At 35.9% G+C, this 17,709-nt stretch overlaps 1 long non-coding RNA gene across 1 annotated transcript in view; it reads left to right on the plus strand.

The window, feature by feature from the left end:
• LOC140509179 (uncharacterized) overlaps nucleotides 1-17,709 on the plus strand; it is a 61,269-nt gene that overhangs the window by 38,083 nt on the left and 5,477 nt on the right. Inside the window, exon 3 of the long non-coding RNA XR_011968587.1 lies at nucleotides 2,512-2,621. This is a non-coding gene — a long non-coding RNA (uncharacterized lncRNA). The remainder of the gene's footprint in view (nucleotides 1-2,511; nucleotides 2,622-17,709) is intronic.

Raw genomic sequence — 17,709 nt, forward strand, 5'->3', positions numbered from 1 at the left:
AAGGAACAAGACAATAAAATGCATGACTGGATAACCAAAATAATTAATTCAATCCTGTAAGAAGAAGAGTGTTCAGAATGAGGTAGAATATAGTCCCCAAAGTGTTTTGTTCCATTTTATGCATAATTTATTTTTCATGAACTTTGAAAGAAAGCAGCCATTTCAGCTCAGAAATAATAATAGAATAGGAAAAGGAATCTAGATATAATCTTACAAGCTTTTTTAATTTCCAGGGAGTAGATTTTAGAAGATTAAGAGAAATGATAAATAGAATACCATAACCTAAAATTATACAGAAGTGATACCAAGAGGAAGTAGAAGATCTCAGTAATTACACAGTAAAGGACCCAACCATAAACAAAAATTATTCCAATGTAGAAAAAAAGGGGAGGCAGGAACATTTTAAAGAGACATGTTTTGGCTAAAGACTCAAGCAACAGGGCCTTCATTGACCAATTCAAATTTTTAAAAGCTATAAAGAGGATAGAATGAAAGGAAGTTAGCTAAGAAAAGCACAGCAGAGTGGTAAAGTTATGTATAATAATAACAAAAAACATAAGCTCACAAGGAGTTGGGACTAGTGAGGAATACTAAGAATAACAAAATGGAATGATAATAGAAATTGACATTTGTATAATATTTTTAAACAGGCTGTTCATGTGACAGAGATAAAATAAAGACCTTTTCAATAAGAATAGGGATAAAACAAGAATGCCCCTTGTTACTACTACTTTTTAATAAAAATGCTAGCTGGCTATAATAATAAGAGAAGTAAAAGATATCAAGAAAATGAGTACAACATAGAGAAAAAATGATCACTTTTTATAGATGATATGATTATGTGCTTAAAAACCTTTGAACTCTGAAATTAATTAAAATAATTAGTTACTTCAGCAAAGTTCCTGGATATAAGGGAAATTCACATAAATCCTAGCATTCTTGTATTTAACCAACAAAACATCAGAAAAGGCTAGAAAGAGAAGTTCCATTTAAAATAACTACAAAGCTATAAAGTACCTAGCAGTATGTCTAGCAAATTTCACATAGGGACTATATGAATCTATACACTATAAATCTATCCCTTTCTAAACATGAGATGCTTGGATACTTAGAATAATTCTAAAGTAAAGAAAATTATTTCTGGTAGATTGTGCCTAAAACATAGAGTAAAGCATTAATAGTTTTTACTTCACCAATAATCAGTAAGCAATCATTTCAAAGACTGGCTAGGCAGGTTGAATCAAGATTTTACTGATTTTCCTCCCATTCCATAGGCCTGTTTTCCTTGCCACTTTTGAGACTATGTTGACTTACTGACCAGCATGAACTAGAAGAATCAGCAGAGCTGGTCTAGTCCAACACAGAAAGTGTTCAGTCACTCAGGTTCTATGATTTTAGGGAAACACTGTCCCTTAAAAATAATCCCCCTGAAATGCCTGTTATCATTCTCTTAGCTACACTATCTGAAGTTCCACCAGTAGGGGATTCTAGTTAATAAGTATCTTCTATTAAAATTCAAATTATAATAGAAAAGCCAGTTGTCATAATAACATTCAAACCTTTAGGTGAAATATTTCTATCAGATTGCTTCTCTGCTTATACCAGTCTGAAATCAGAAACATTAAGGAAAATGGAATTGTGATGGGAGCATAGAAGGAGAGTGTAGAGAACCTTGAGGGGTTTGAAAGAGCCCCTTATCAAGAGTTCCCCGCCTCTAAGGGAGAATATAGCTGACTTGAGAAGTTAAGTGATAAATTGTTCTCAGGTGCACATCCTTGAATTTGGGTGTTAAAGTTCCAGGAATCAGGGCCCCTGCTATACAGGATAATATTCCGAGAAAAGAGGCCTTGAGGCCTCCCTTGCTGCTTATCAAGATCTGTTCCGTTCTCATGCCTCAATCGCTACCCCTATGGTTTTTTTTACTATATAAGCTCCCCGACTCCCTGATTTTTGACTCAATATGTCTAGAATAAACTCAGCTTGTTCAGACTGTTATGTCCTGCCTGTCTTTTCACCCTCACTCTGCGAGCCCCATAACCGCCCTGGACCTTCCCGACTGTGCTGGCCACAGTAGGAAAGGAGAGAAAAAGAAAGAGGAAAAAAGAGAGAGATTGGGAGGAGGGGAGAAAAATATTCTGAGAATGAGGCACTTTCAAGGAAGGCAGATCCATGCAGAAAAATCCATCCTGAACACTCTGGACAGCCAGTACATAGCTTGAAGAACATTGGAGAAGGATATGTAAAGGATACCAGCAGGCAATCAAAGGCAAACTTCACCAAAAAAAAATCTCTACTTTCCTACTATCAATTTGTCCTTCCCTAGAATTTATGCCTTTTGCATTAAAGCAGTACCTAGCAGAGCAAATTCTGTGGGAAAATAACACTGTATAGACTCCATCCCTTCCCTTAACATGTACACAGCATAGTAACTAGGAAAGGGAAACTGGTGTTTTACCAGTGGTTACCAAAATTTAGAGGCTACCAGCAATACTGCATACTTTCTTCTTCCAGTGGCCACATACACAAACTGCCTCCACACTTTGCAGAAGAAGCCAGTTCTTCACAGCATAGAAAATTTGAGATGTGCTAAAGTGTGCCTCCTTTCAGCAGCCACAGCACAGGTGAGCACTCCACATTCCCTAAGCCTTTCCTTTCTTTTGCCCCAGACATAAAAATTCCTAGTTATGACTCTGAATATATACCATGTAAATTTAGGTTTGACTTCAAGTAGATAAAGGGAACCATGTATTCTGAAACATAGGTGAGAAAGTGAAAACTGTCTCTGCTACCTTTGGGCTTTGCAATGAGAGTTGACCATGAATTATATAGGTATATATAAATGAGTCTGATTTCTTTATCAGCCCCATATAGACCAATTGCCTTCTTCCCTTCTCCCCACTGCAATCCTATTTTCTACTTTGACCATGCTGTGTCGCTACTATTGGGGAAAGAATGACTCCAATCAGAGAGGTCAGGATGAATACACAGAACCCTCAGAATAGTTCTGACTCTTTATCACAAATGTATCAATTATGGCAACACCAAAATCACAGTTAATACTCATAATTGGCCCAAACAGATCAATTACGTTCTTTATGTTTAATGCACACAGATCAAAGTATTTAAAGGATCCCAAGTGTAAGAAAGTGAAAGTAAATTTTAACTGATTGAATTGGGAATTAATTAATAGTGTATAGTTTGGAGAACTTGGATTACTGCTGCTGTAGAAATGGCTCTGCTTCAAGTCATTTGGAAAGCGAAGTCCTTTCTCAGGTTGGTGCCCTCCATGCAGAGGACTGGAACCATCTCTGACTTCTGTCCTCTAAAACTACCTTGAGAGGAACCCAGAAGAATGAGACATCCACTTAGGTAATTGAATCAGTTTCTTTCAGCCTGATAACCCATCTGCTTTTTCAGACTCCTTGATTCTCTTCAGTCCTGGCTTCAGAATTTGGAAAATTTTCAATGGACCTTGGTTATACAATGTCTGGGGCACAGATGCTAAGAAGGCATGGCATTCTTTTTTGCAGAATGCAAAGTCAGCAGATCACCTGTGTGGTAGAGAGGGGGAAAACACTAGACTTAGAGTCAAGGAGACCTAAATTCTATTTTTTTTTTTTTTGGCTATATCAGTAACTTCCCTGTCCTCTTTATTCTAGGTCAAGAATATTATGGTCTCTGGTCTTCGTTTTTGTCTCCAGTTATCGGAGTCAATGACTCTGAAAGAATCAAAGTTTCAGCCATTATACATTAAGGGTATTAACACTTTGGATAGCCACAGGCATCTAGTATTTTATAATCCAAGACTGGAACAAGCATTTCATTATTGCACCTTCCAATCTGGGAGTGATTAGTGATTGTAGTTTCCTACTGGCAATAATGTTCATGAATGTTTGTGTGTGTGTGTTTTTTTTTTTTTAGGGAAGTATCCTTGTGTAATGAAGTGCATTTATGGTGAATATTGCAATTATCTTCCTACTTTATGTGAAGCTGTCTTAGCATCAGTGTACAGATAAATGTTTAACAATTGGTTCTCAAGCAGGAAAAATGTACTCACAGCACACATTTAAGTTTAAGCTTCATTATTAACATTTTCTCCATCACTTTATTAAGCCTAACCCATCAACAAAATAAAATAATATATTGAAAATTTAGCAATCAGTTCTCATGAGTCAGTTTGAACTGACTCTAGCACACTCCTGGGCATTAGTGGAGAGTGTCCTTCCTGGATTAGGAGTCAGAAGACCTATTTTCTATTCTCAGGTCTATTACTATCCAACTGTATTAGTATTGGGGAGGTCAACCTATGAAGTTTCAGTCTCTTCATCTGTAAAATAGAGTATTTGGTCTTAGCTGATGTTCAAGTTCTTAGGAGGTAATGTGGTAGGTGTACTGACTCAGGAGACAGAAGACTCAAATTCATATCATGCCTTGAATGCTTAGAACCTCTGTGACTATAAGCAGTTTGTTCATATGTAAAATATGTGGTTTAGACTAGATGGCCTCTGTGGTACCTTCCAACTGGGATTACATTGCTTCTAGATCTATCTAGGTCTATCATTCTGTGATTCTAAAGGGGTCAAGCACTCACTGTAGTGTCATGCTATTGATCAGTTTTACAAATGAGAATATTTACAAATTTTGCAAATAAAAGTATTTACAAATACCTGATATGAAGATTTGAGAGGGCCCTGGATAAGGAGTCACAAAAAATTTGGTCAACAGATAACTCAATTAGTTTTAGTCTTCCTTTAGCCAAAGGACACTGTCGAATTATTTGATATAGAAGAGAGGCACTGGAGATTCATCCATTGAGGGAGAATAAGAAATTCTCCACCTATGATCTGAAAAAGTACTAGATTTGGAATGACCAGGGTTGGTCACACTCACTAATCCCTATAGCAAAGCTAAATGACAGAACACTTAAGGGGTTCCCAGAGACTTGGGGATTTTGCTAATCTGGACTTTTAAGTGATACCTAGTAAAGGTATGGAAAAGAGAAAGGAGTTGGAAGCTTGGCAAAAGTTGTCCTTAGCTTTCTCAGTTCTTTATCACCTTCTTGAAGTATTTAGGGCAGCTTGCTTTGGATCCTATGAAATAGGCCTTGCCATTATTCAATCCTACTGGGGGGCGAGATGGGAAGGGGAAATACAGCATATTCACATATGTCGGGGGGGAAGGAGGAATACACATATCGATGTAAAATAGATATAGATATGCATAGATATGTATATGTATTATACACATTTATTTATTAATTTATGTACATACACACATATTTATATATGTATATATATGTTTAAAGAGCCTTTTCAATGATCTCCCTGTGTCTAGCCTCTCCTTTCTCTAATTCATCTTCCATACAGCTGCAAACCTGAAATTACTAAAACACACATCTGATCATGTCACTTATTTGCTCAAGAAGCTTCAGTGGCTCCCAATTGCCTCTAGAATAGAACACAAAAGCATCTGTGTGATATTTTAAGTCCTCATCAAGCTAGTTTTTGCTTATCTTTCCAGGGTTAATAGACATGCCCACCACCCTCCCAACATAAGCCCTGTGTTCCAAATTGGACAACTCTAGCCAAGCTATTGCTGTTCCCCATATATTATGTCTTGTCTCCTGCCTGTGTCTTTGCACAGACATTTTATAATACCTACAGTCTTCAATCTTTTCCTTTTACTCTTAGAATCACTAACTCCCTTGAAGGCTTAAATGTTATTTCCTCAAGACCTTGCTTCTTACATAGGAAGTTACCTCCTATAATATTAACTGCCTGATGATCAAGGGAATATGGATGTCCCATGGATATCTGAAACAGTACTTTTCAAACACAACATCATTTCCCTCCAAAACCATCTCTCTTACAAACTCTTCACTTTTCTGTTGTGAAGATCATTATCATTCTGTGCCATCAGGTTCCCAACTTTAGTTACTCTTTACTCATTTATGTCACTTCACCTCCACTTTCAATCACTTTCTATAGTTCTATATACATTTTCTTATACTTCCACAATATCTTGAACATTCATCCCCTTCTCTCCACTCATATCATGCCTACCTAGGTTAGGACTTCATTACCTATGTCAGGACTATTGAAATAATTTCTTAATTGGTCTCTCTGCTTCTAATACCTCCCCTCTTCAATCTCTCTTCCACAAACTCATCAAATAATTACTTGTAAAACACAGATCTGATTATGTCACACCTTTCTTCAAAAATATTAAGTGGATAAAATGTAGAAATTCTTATGCTAGTAATTCAATGTTCTTCTTCATGTTATGGTTTCCATTTCATGCCATGGTTTACACTACCTTTTCTGTCTCGAATCTTGTGTCTTCTGTCTTCTATTCATATACTAGGTTTTCCAGTTAACCTGACCTGCTTGTGTTTTCCTTGCATGATATTCTATCCCTTAACCTACATGTCCCCCCCCCATCTGTAATATATTTACTCCTCTCTTATGTCTTACTGAATGCCTAACTTCCTTCAAAGTACTACTAACTACTAACCTACCATTTCCTTATAAAGTCTTGCTTGGTCTCTCTAGTTATTAGAAATTTTCTCTTGAAATTACTTTTCATATTCTTTGTATTCACTTGCATTGCAAATCTAGAGCTGGAGGGAGCCTCTCAAGCTATCTATTCTTACTCCTTCATTTTACAGATAAGATAACCTAAACCTAGTAAAGTGATTTGTCAAAGGTCATATAGTAAACTTCAGAGATGAGATCTCATTCTATGTCCTCTGATTAGAGAGCCTGTGAATTCTTCTCCTTTTTATACTATACACACAAACACACACACACACACACACACACACAGGCACACATGAAGAGAATACTTGAAGAATACTTGAAGAAGAGAATAAAAACTGGGAGGTCTAGGACAGTCTTTAAATAGGAGGTACTACCTGAGCTGAGCCTTGAAAAATACCAGAGATTCTCAGAAGCAGAGGTGAGCAGGGAGCATGTTTAAGGTATAGGGACTCTGAAAAGATTCAGAGACAAGAAATGGAATTTTGAGTCTATAAAACAGCTAGTAAGCCAGTGTGGACATAATATAGCATATATAAAAGGCTGTAATTTGAAATGTCTAGATTGGTAATGGGGGGAGAGGGATGTAGCCACTCATAGTCATATAGGATGGAGCACCTTCAGATTTTTTTCCTTTTATAGTTTCTGTACTCCTAGTTATTACACATTTCCCATCATTTTGTAATTCTGAGTTTTCAAGGTGAGTACATAATAGATGTTTTATTTATTAAATGTTGGATCATTGCCTTGTTGTAGCAGAAGGGCTTGTGTAACTCACTGAAACTATGAGCTATGCCATTTAGGGTTACCTAGATAGACAGATCACAGTGGAGATTTATGACAAAGGATGATCCACTAGAGAAGGAAATTACAAACCACTCTAGTACCTTCCAAAGGAAATTACAAACCACTCTACTACCTTCCACAAGAAAACCCTATGAACAATATTAAAGTGACAAAAGATATGACACCAGAAGATGAGTCCTTCAGGTGAGAACCTGTCCAGCATGCTACCAGGGTAGACTCCAGTACCAATAAAGCATCTGGGTCAAAGCCAAAAGGAAGTTCAACTGTGGATGTGTCTGATGATGAAAAGAAAGTTTGATACTATAAAGATCAAGATTGTACAGGAACTTGCAGTGTAAGATCTGAGCACCAAGGTAAGTTGGATGTGGTCAAACTAAAGGTAGAAAGATTATAGATTAACATCTTTGGTGTCAATGAATTTATATGGACTTGAATGGGTGAATTTAATTCAGGTGATAATTATATATGTTACTGTGGGCAAGAATCCCTTAGAGGAAATGGAGTAGTCCTCATAGTCAATAAAAGGGTGAGAAAAACAATGCTGGGGCATAATGTCAAAAATGACAGACTAACTGATCTAGAGTCAAACATTCTGGAAAACAAAGTCAAGGGAACCTTAAGATGCATTGCTAAATAAGAAAGTGGTGGTGATAGAATAGGTGAGCTATCTAAAATACTAAAAGATGATGCTGTTAGCATGTTGCACTCAGTATGCCACAAAATTTGGAAAATTCAACAGTGATTGTCATATTGGAAAAGAGGTATTTATGGGCAAATTCCTAAACAAGGGCAATGCCAATGAATGTTCATAGTATCAAATATTTGTGCTCATTTCACATGCCAGTAGTTATGCTTACTATACAGCAATTGCTCCAGCAATATGGAAACCAAGAATTACCAGAAGAGTAGACTGATTTTCAAAGAGGCAGAGGAACTAGAGACCAAATCACCAATATTCACTGAATTATGGGGAAGGCAAGGGAGTTCCAGAAGAATATCTACTTCTGCTTCATTGACTACACTAAAGCCTTTGACTGTGCAGATCACAACAAAATGTGACAAGTCCTCAAAAAGAGTGGAGTACCAGATCATTTTACTTGCCTCCTGATGAATTTATTTATGGGTCAAGAAACAATAGTTAGAACTGAACATGAAAAAATTGGAAAAGGAGTATTATATGACTGTATATTTTCACCTTATTTATTTGAATTATATATAGAGTACATCATGTAAAATGCCAGTCTGGATGAATTAAAAGCCAGAAATAAGGTTGCCAGAACAAATACCAACAGTCTGAGATTTACCGATGATTCCATTCTAACATTAGAAAGTGAAGAAGAATTAAGAAACCTCTTGATGAGGATAAAAGAGGAGAGTGTAGAAGCTGACTTGAAGCTAATAACAAAAAAAAACTAAGACACTGATAACTGGTTGCACCACTTCCTGATAAATAGAGGGAAAAGAAATAGAAGCAGTGTCAGGTTTTATATTCCTGGCCTCAAAGAATACTGCAGATGATGATTGCAGCCATGAAATTAAAAGACACTTCCTCCTTGGAAAGAAAGCTATGACAAATTTGGACAACATACTAACAATCAGGAACATCACCTTGCCAACAAAGTTCTGCAGAGTCCAAGTTATGGTTTCTAAACACTGCCGAATTGACTCTTTTGAATTGTGGTGATGGAGAAAACTTTTGAAAGTCTCTTGGACAGCAAGGAGATCAAAACAGTCAATACTTAAAGAGCCTAGCTCAGACTATTTCCTGGAAGGTCAAATACTGAAGCTGAAGCTTAAATATTTTGGTCACATAATGAGAAGATAGGACTCATTGGAAAAGACCCTGATGTTGGGAAAGATAGAAGGCAAAGGGAAAAGGAGATGGCAGGGGAGTGAGATGGATAGAGAGTGTCATGGAAGCAATGAATATGAGCTTAGACAGGCTTTGAAACATAAAGGAGGATCAAAAGACACATGGCACTCTATGTGCCATGGAGTCACAAAGAGTTGGACGTGACTGAATGACGGAACAGCAAATTTATTAGATATTTTCTGCAATCTAAGAAAGTCACTACCAAGTGGCCCTGTTTACTGAACTATGTGGCAGAAAGCAAGAGCAAGGGAAATTTGAAAAAGGTATGGCAGGCAGGAAGCTGGTTAGGCTTCTGTAATTTTATGAATAGGCTTGTGATTCATTAGTATAATTCCTTCCAGTGAAATTCTCCCTCTACACACTGGAAAGTAAAATGGATTGACCACAGCAAATAAGTGGCAGAAACAGAACTTGAATCCATGTCTTCTGGACTCTAAGACTAACCATCCACTATGCCATGCTCTCTCTCTCTAACCTTTATAATTTGATAATTAACCTTGCTTGGTTATAGCTTATCTTTAGAACTGTCTAGTGTTTTACAAGCATTTTATAGTATGAAATAAAGAATTGTGGGTCTAAGATATATACAGGATGCATTGTATATCTAAAGTCTATCATAGAATGTCAAAATATCAAGCCTTCTGCTGAACCGAGGAAAGCAAATTACCATGACAACCAAGGAGCCTGTTCTAATCTTGGACTGGGCATGTGTAAAATGGTGCCAACATATATGAAAGAAAGTATAATGGGAGCTGATGTAAGGGACCCTGTATTTTTATTTGTCTGGTTTGGGGGGGGTGTGCAATTCTTTTTACATCATGGAATTTGAACAAGAGTGAGATGTATCTCAAGGAATTTTAAATCCTCTATTTCTAGAAAAAAATAGGGATTTTTAGCAATGTTGTGGATACTGATCCTAATTCATTTAAAAGCAATCTAGACTACATGGGTGTCCATCCTGGGAAACTCTGGGATCCCTAACCTGTTCTGACTAGAAGTTTCTAATTATCCCCTGTCTCCAAGGTAAACTCCTGGGAATCTCCACTGTGATCAGCAATCTCTAGCTGCACTATTGCTCCAAGAACTTTTTTGCAATCTCATTCTTCCTGTATTTTAACTACTCTGTCCACCCCTATAGTTGTCCCTGGCTGGGGGCATAGTCAGAAGCCTGCCTCTGTTGGCTAGAAGTCACCTAAACCAATCCTGTGATTTTTTTAAGAATGTACTATTACCCTACAATAAATAACTTGTAACCCACCTGCTGTTCCACCTATCTACCTTGCTATGCCCGCCATGAGTATATATAACCTCTGTAATTCCCTTCACTGAACTTCCCAGTCTGAATAAGGCAGGGCATTGTTCTGGATTGCAATTCTTTGACTGTCAATAAATGTCTTACTTTTTTATTGATTACCTTGATTTTTATACAGGTTTGACAAATTGATGTCAAGAAATGGGACCTGAAGAAGGATATCTATGGACAGCACCAGACTCAATCCTCTGAGTTTGGTACTGACAAGGACCTATTGTGTCCATCCAGGGCCCAGAACCTGGACTGCCCTTGGTAAAGTTCCTTTCAGATCTCTGAGATTCCACCTTAGTTGAGTTCCCTGAGGATTTATTTGAGAGTCTTTGTTAACTGGTTATTTTGGTAGATGATTTCTTATTTGGAGACACCAGTTATATGAGAACATTGGTTATTTGGAACTACCAGTTATATAGAGTCATTGGTTATCTGGTTTCAGCTATAAATACCTGCAAGAATAACAAGGGATCACAAAATCTTGAATTTAGGATCATATCTAGACAAGGTGGGGTACTCAATCAAAAACCACTAATGGAATGCATCCTTTCTTTGGTATCTAGAAATGTGAGGATAGATAGATAGATAGATAGATAGATAGATAGATAGATAGATAGATAGATAGATGTATGCATACATATATAGAGATATATGTATGCATACATGTACATATATATGTCCCAGAATTATCCTAGAATTTGACCAAAAAGGGAGTTTCTTTTGTGTAAACTAAATTATTTTCAAGTAAGCTGCAGCCTTTTGTCTCTTTGTAGTGTTGTGTGCTATTTTTATGTGTCTTACCATGATGCTTAAAGTCAAGCTAGTTTTTTCTGAATTCACTATAGTACACTTTTGAATGCATTGTTTGTCCACTTTCTCATAGCTGATGGTTTATTTGTGTGGTTTTTTGTGCTTGTGTTTGTCTCTGAAAGTATGTATGAATGTAATTGTGTGCAAAAAGCTTAGAAGGAAAAATTTTACTGGCAAATTTTTGCGTGTCTTGTTAAACACTCTGGAATACTCATTGAGATTTCTAAAAGAACCTTCCTTTCCCTTTCTAGTCCAGAACTGTGGGGAATGTGAATGTTAGATTAACTTTCTTTAGAATTTGTTTTAAGGGAGATAAGAACACAACCTCCCCAGAATGACTATTCTATTGTTTTACAGGTAAAAGAGAAAGGTCATCTTACTAATAAGAAAAAAGCAACCTTTTAAGAAGTATTAGAAAATCTAATTGAATACCTGGGAATTTTACAAATTAAAGAAGTAATCAATTTAGGAATAACTTTTAAATTATATGTTTTGAACTTAGAAATTTTGCTATAAATTATCTGAAACCATTTTTAAAATAGATTATGTTTTTTAATCTTTTTATTTAATTAATTTATTTGTTTTCAGTTTTCAACAATCACTTCCATAAGTTTTAAATTTTCCCCCCTTCCCTCCCCAGGATGGTGTGCAATCTTATATGGGTTCTACACATACATTTTTTAAACACATTTTGACATTAGTCATGTTGCATAGAAGAATTAAAATGAATGGAAGAAACCATGAGAAAAATCAAAACAAAACATAACACAAGAGAAAACAGACTGCTTCATTCTGCATTCCAATTCCGTAGTTCTTTCTCTAGATGTGGATGGCATTTTGCCTCAAACGTTTTAAGTCCTTGCATTGTTGTGAAGGGCTAAATCTATCAGAAACAGTCCTTACAACATTGTGATTGTTACTATGTATAATGTCCTCCTGGTTCTGCTCATTTCACTCAGCATCAGTTCACATAAGTCTTTCCAGGCTTCACTGAAGTTCTACTGTTCATCATTTTTTATAGCACAATAGTATTCCATTGCATTCATATACCACAACTTGTTAAGCCATTGCTCAATTGATGGGCACTCCTTCAATTTCCAGTTCTTTACCACCACAAAAAGAGCTGCTATAAATATTTTTGTACATGTGGGACCTTCTCATTTTCATGATCTCTTTGGGATACAGTCCTAGAAGTGATATTGCTTAGACACTATGAAATATTTGGGAGTCTACCTGCCAAAACAAATCCAGGGTCTATATGAACACAATTACAAAACATTTTTTGCACAAATAAAATCAGATCTAAGTAACTGGAAAAACATAAGTTGCTCATGGGTAGACCATGCTAATATAATAAAAATGACAATTCTACCTAAATTATTTACTTATCCAGTGCCATACCAATCAGACTACCAGATAATTATATTCTAGTGCTAGAAAAAAAAATAAAAATTCATCCCAAAGAACAAAAGGTCCAGAACATCAAGGGAGTTAATGAAAAGAAATTCCAGGAAAGGTAGTCCAGCCACACCAGATCTTAAATTGTATTATAAAGCAGCAATCATAAAAACCAATTGATATTGGCTAAGAAATAGAGGGGTGGATCAGTAGAATAGGTTAGGTACACAAGACACAATAGTTAATGATTATAGCAGTCTACTGTTTGATACACCCAAGGACTCCAGCTTCTAGGATAAGAACTCACTATTTGACAAAAACTGCTGGGAAAACTGAATAATAGTGTGGCAGAAACTGGGCATAGACCAATGTCTGACATCATATACAAGAATAAAATTCAAATGGGTACACAATCTAGGTATCAAGGCTGATACTATACACAAATTAGGGGAGCAAGAGATAGTATATTTGTCAGATTTATGGAGAATGGAGAAACTTATGACCGAACAAGAATTAGAGAACATTATGAAAGAGAAAATGGATAATTTTGATGACATTAAATTGAAAAGTTTTTGCACAAACAAAGCCAATGCCATCAAGATTAGGAGAGAAGCAGAAAACTGGGAAAGAATCTTTACAACTAATGTATGTGAGAAAGGCCTCATTTCTAAAATATAAAGAGAACAGTCAAATCTACAAGATTACAAGTCATTCCCCAACTGATAAATGGTCAAAGGATATGAACAGGCAATTTTCAGAGGAAGAAATTAAAGATATCTATAGTCATATGAAAAAATGCTCTAAATCACTGTTGGTTAGAGATATGCAAATCAAAACAACTCTGAGGTTCCACATCACACTTATCAGATTGGCTAGCATGACAAAACAGGAAGATAATAAATGCTGGAGAAGATGTGGGAGAGTTGGAGAACTAATTCATTGTTAGTGGAGCTGTGAACTGATCCACCCATTCTGAAGAGCAATTTGAAACTATGCACAAAGGGCTAAAAGAAAGTGCATTCCCTATGTTTTTGAATCTTAAGAATTGTCTTGCTTCTTACTCATATAATAGGAGCTTACTTAAGACAACAAATTGAAAATGCTGTTGCTTCTATGAATAATATACCAGAATTCGAATGGACCAAGTTTTTGTAAAGCTGTTACAATTTTTATAATTGCTAAGAATCTCTTAATGTTTTTTTTGATGCCTTCATCTTTGAAGGAATGCTTGAATTATAAAATATCAAGACAAAGCATTTTAATGTAATTGGTAAATTAGTGGAAAAGGTCACTTGAGTTCTAAAATTACTAAGGAAATATTAAGTGGATTGAATATGGTTTGGGATGTGATTGAAATGTAGGATTTAAGCAGCAAAGGAAAAGTTGTATAGTCTGAATAAAGGGTTTTGGAGATTTGGGGAGGGAGGAAAGACAAGAGAAAGGTATGGGTTTTTTTAATAGTCTTATTTATCTATTTTTAGATTTCGACATTCACTTCCACAAGATTCTGAGTCCAACATTTCTCCCCATCTCTCCCCTCTCCTCATCCCATAACACTATGCATTCTGATTACCCCTTCCCTCAATGTGCTCTCTTTTCTATCACACTCCACCCTTCCCTTATGCTCATTTTCTCTTTTGTAGGGCAAGATAAATTTCTATACCCCATTACCTGTATTTCTTATTTCCCACTTATATGCAATAACAATTCTCAACATTCATTAGAAACCTAATACTTTGAATTCCAACTTCTCTCCCTCCTTCCCTCCCTATTCATCTCCACTGAAAAGGCAAGCAATCCTACACAGGCAATACATGTGTCATTTTGCAAAAGACTTCTATAATAGTCATGTTGCATAAGATTGACTATATTACCCTCCATCCTACCCTGTCTCCCCCCTTTTCAATTCTCTTATTTGACCTTGTCCCTTCCCAAAAGTGTTTACTTCTAATTACTCCCTTCTCCCACTTGCCCTCCCTTCTATCTTTCCCTTCACCCTATTTGTCCCCTTCTCCTATACTTCCCTGTAGTGTAAGATAGATTTTCATATCAAATTTACTGAGCATGTTATTCCCTCCTTAAACCATATGTGAAGAGACTAAGCTTCACTTTTCCCCTCTCACCTCCTCCCATTTCTCCTCCACTGAAAAAGATTTTTCTTATCTCTTTAATGAGTGATAGTATGCCCCTTTCCATTTCTCCCTTTCTCCTCCCAATATTTTCCTCTCACCCCTTAATTTTATTTTTTTATGGATATCATCTCTTCTGATTCAACTCAACCTGTACTCTCTGTCTATATGTGTGTGTATGTGTGTGTGTGTGTGTGTGTGTGTGTGTGTGTGTGTGTATAATCCCTCCACCTACGCAAATACTGAGAAAAGTCTCAAGAGTTAAAATATTATTTTTCCATGTAGGAATGTAAACAATTCAGCTTTAGAAAGTCCTTTATGATTTCTCTTTCCTGTTTACCTTTTCATGTTTCTCTTGATTCTTGTGTTTGAAAGTCAAATTTTCTATTCAGTTCTGGACTTTTCATCATAAATGCTTGAAAGTCCTCTATATCATTGAATGACCATTTTTTCCCTTGAAGTATTATACTCAGTTTTGCTGGGTAGGTGATTCTTGGTTTTAATCTCAGTTCCTTTGACTTCTGGAATATCCTCTTCCAAGCCCTTTGATCCCTTAATGTAGAAGCTGCCAGAACCTTGTGTTCTCCTGACTGTATTTCCACAATACTTGAATTGTTTCTTTCTAGCTGCTTGCAATATTTTCTCCTTGACCTGGGAACTCTGAAATTTGGTGACAATATCTTAGGAGTTTCTCTTTTCAGGTCTCTTTCAGCAGGTGATTGGTGGATTCTCTCAATATTTACTTTGCCCTCTGGTTCTAGAATATCAGGGCCATTTTCCTTGATAATGTATGATTTTTTAAGACCATTGGAGAAATAGATAGACAGACAGACAGATAAATAGATAGAGATATTAAAGGACAAGTAGGATTTTGGTTTTCAAATCATAAGAGAGATGTATAAAAATGAAAAGGTTTAAATGTGTGGAGAAGGTTTGAGGAAGTTTTCACTTTGTTTAAGTGGCAAATGTTTAACTGTTGAAGTGACAAATTTTATATACTTTTTAATGAAAAATATAGTAACACTAAAAAGTCTTAGAGTTTGATCTGAAAGTCAACAGAGAAAAAGTTATAGAGGACAAAGAGCAACCCATTTCTTATCAATTTTTCATATGATGATAGAGAGCTTTAAATTCTTCCTCTAAAAACTTCCTGTTCATATCCTTTGACCATTTATCAACTGGGGAATGACTTGTATTCTTCTACATTTGACTCAGATTTGAACTAAGTTACAATGTGCTCTTAAGTGTGATAATTGTAGTATATTAAAACCTAATATCAGACTGACACTTTAAAAATCTTTGGCAGTGGATTGACTGGAAACAGTGGACCCTGTAATATGAAATGTTTGGAATGAATAGCCCTTGTGTAAAATATAATACTAAATAATTAAAATTTTATATTGAGATTAGGTGTAATTAAATTTATTCTGGTCTTTTTAAGTGAAATATGTTTCTCCTAATAAGATGCTTATGATAAGTCAGTATTTATTTCACTATTTGGCATTAAGACATTGAGAAAATGAATGGGCTTAAAAATTTGTTAACTGGGTGACCTTAAGGCAAGTTACCTCAGTCTACCAATCTGTAATATGGCTAAAGATAAAACCTTCCACATCACATCACACCTGTTAGATAGGCTAACATGGCAAAACAGGAAGATGACAATGTTGGAGAAGATGTGGGAGAGCTGGAACACTAATTTATTGTTGGTGGAGCTGTGAACTCCAACCATTCTGCAGAGCAATTTGGAAGTATGCCCAAAGGGCTACAAAAATGTGCATACCCTTTTACCCATAAACATCACTTGTAGGACTGTATCCCAAAGAGATCATAAAAATGGGAAAAAGTCCCACCTGTACAAAAATATTTATAGCAGCTCTCTTTGTGGGAGCCAAGAATTGGAAATGGAGGGAATGCCCATCAATTGGGCAATGGTTAAACAAGTTGTGGTATATGAATTAAATGGAACACCATTGTTCTATAAGAATGATGAACAGAAAGACTTCAGAAAAACCTGGAAAGACTTATATGAACTGATGCTGAGTGAGAGTAGCAGAACCAGAAGAACATTATACACAGTAACAACTACAGTGTGCAAAGACTGTTTCTGATAGACTTAGCCCTTCATAGCAATGCAGGGACATTCCCGAAGGACTCTTGAGGCAAAATGACATCCACATCCAGAGAAAGAATTACAAAATTGGAATGCAGAATGAAGCAGACTATTTTTTCTTATGCTATGTTTTGTTTTGGTTTGGTTTTTCTCATGGTTTCTCCCATTCACTTTAATTCTTCTATGCAAAATGACTAATGTGAAAATCCAAAAAAAAAAAGGATAATACTTCACATTGATTTGATAATTCATTTCATTTGGATTTTTGGTAAAATGGTTAATTTCCTTTAGATCAGTATTCTTTTTCATTATAGATTTAATTGTTAAAAGATTGATAATGTTAAATATTTGAAACTGTTCATTTAGAAATTCAATATTTATAATTTTTACCGTGAGTTTTTACCTTTCTGTTCAGTTCTAATATTGTGCAAATCAAGAAGAATTGTACAAATTTCTGCCTAAGGAAAAGGGGGGTTGCCCTACCAACACAAAAATCAATCATCTACAGTTCTAGAATAAGAGGATTCTAAAGTTACAGCCTATAATATTTAGCCCAGCATACTTTAAGCTAACCTAATATTAACAGGTATGAATTCAAACTGTTGAAGCAAAAACTTCTTCATTGTTTAATCTGATAAGATGTTTTAGGACCTGATATTTGGGACCTGTTTCAGCTCTGTGGGTGACATGACATAAGATCTTATAATGCTTAAAAAACTGAGAGCTTTGAGACTTAGAGG

Source organism: Notamacropus eugenii, chromosome 5 (assembly GCF_028372415.1).
Source record: "Notamacropus eugenii isolate mMacEug1 chromosome 5, mMacEug1.pri_v2, whole genome shotgun sequence".
NCBI lineage: Eukaryota > Metazoa > Chordata > Mammalia > Diprotodontia > Macropodidae > Notamacropus > Notamacropus eugenii.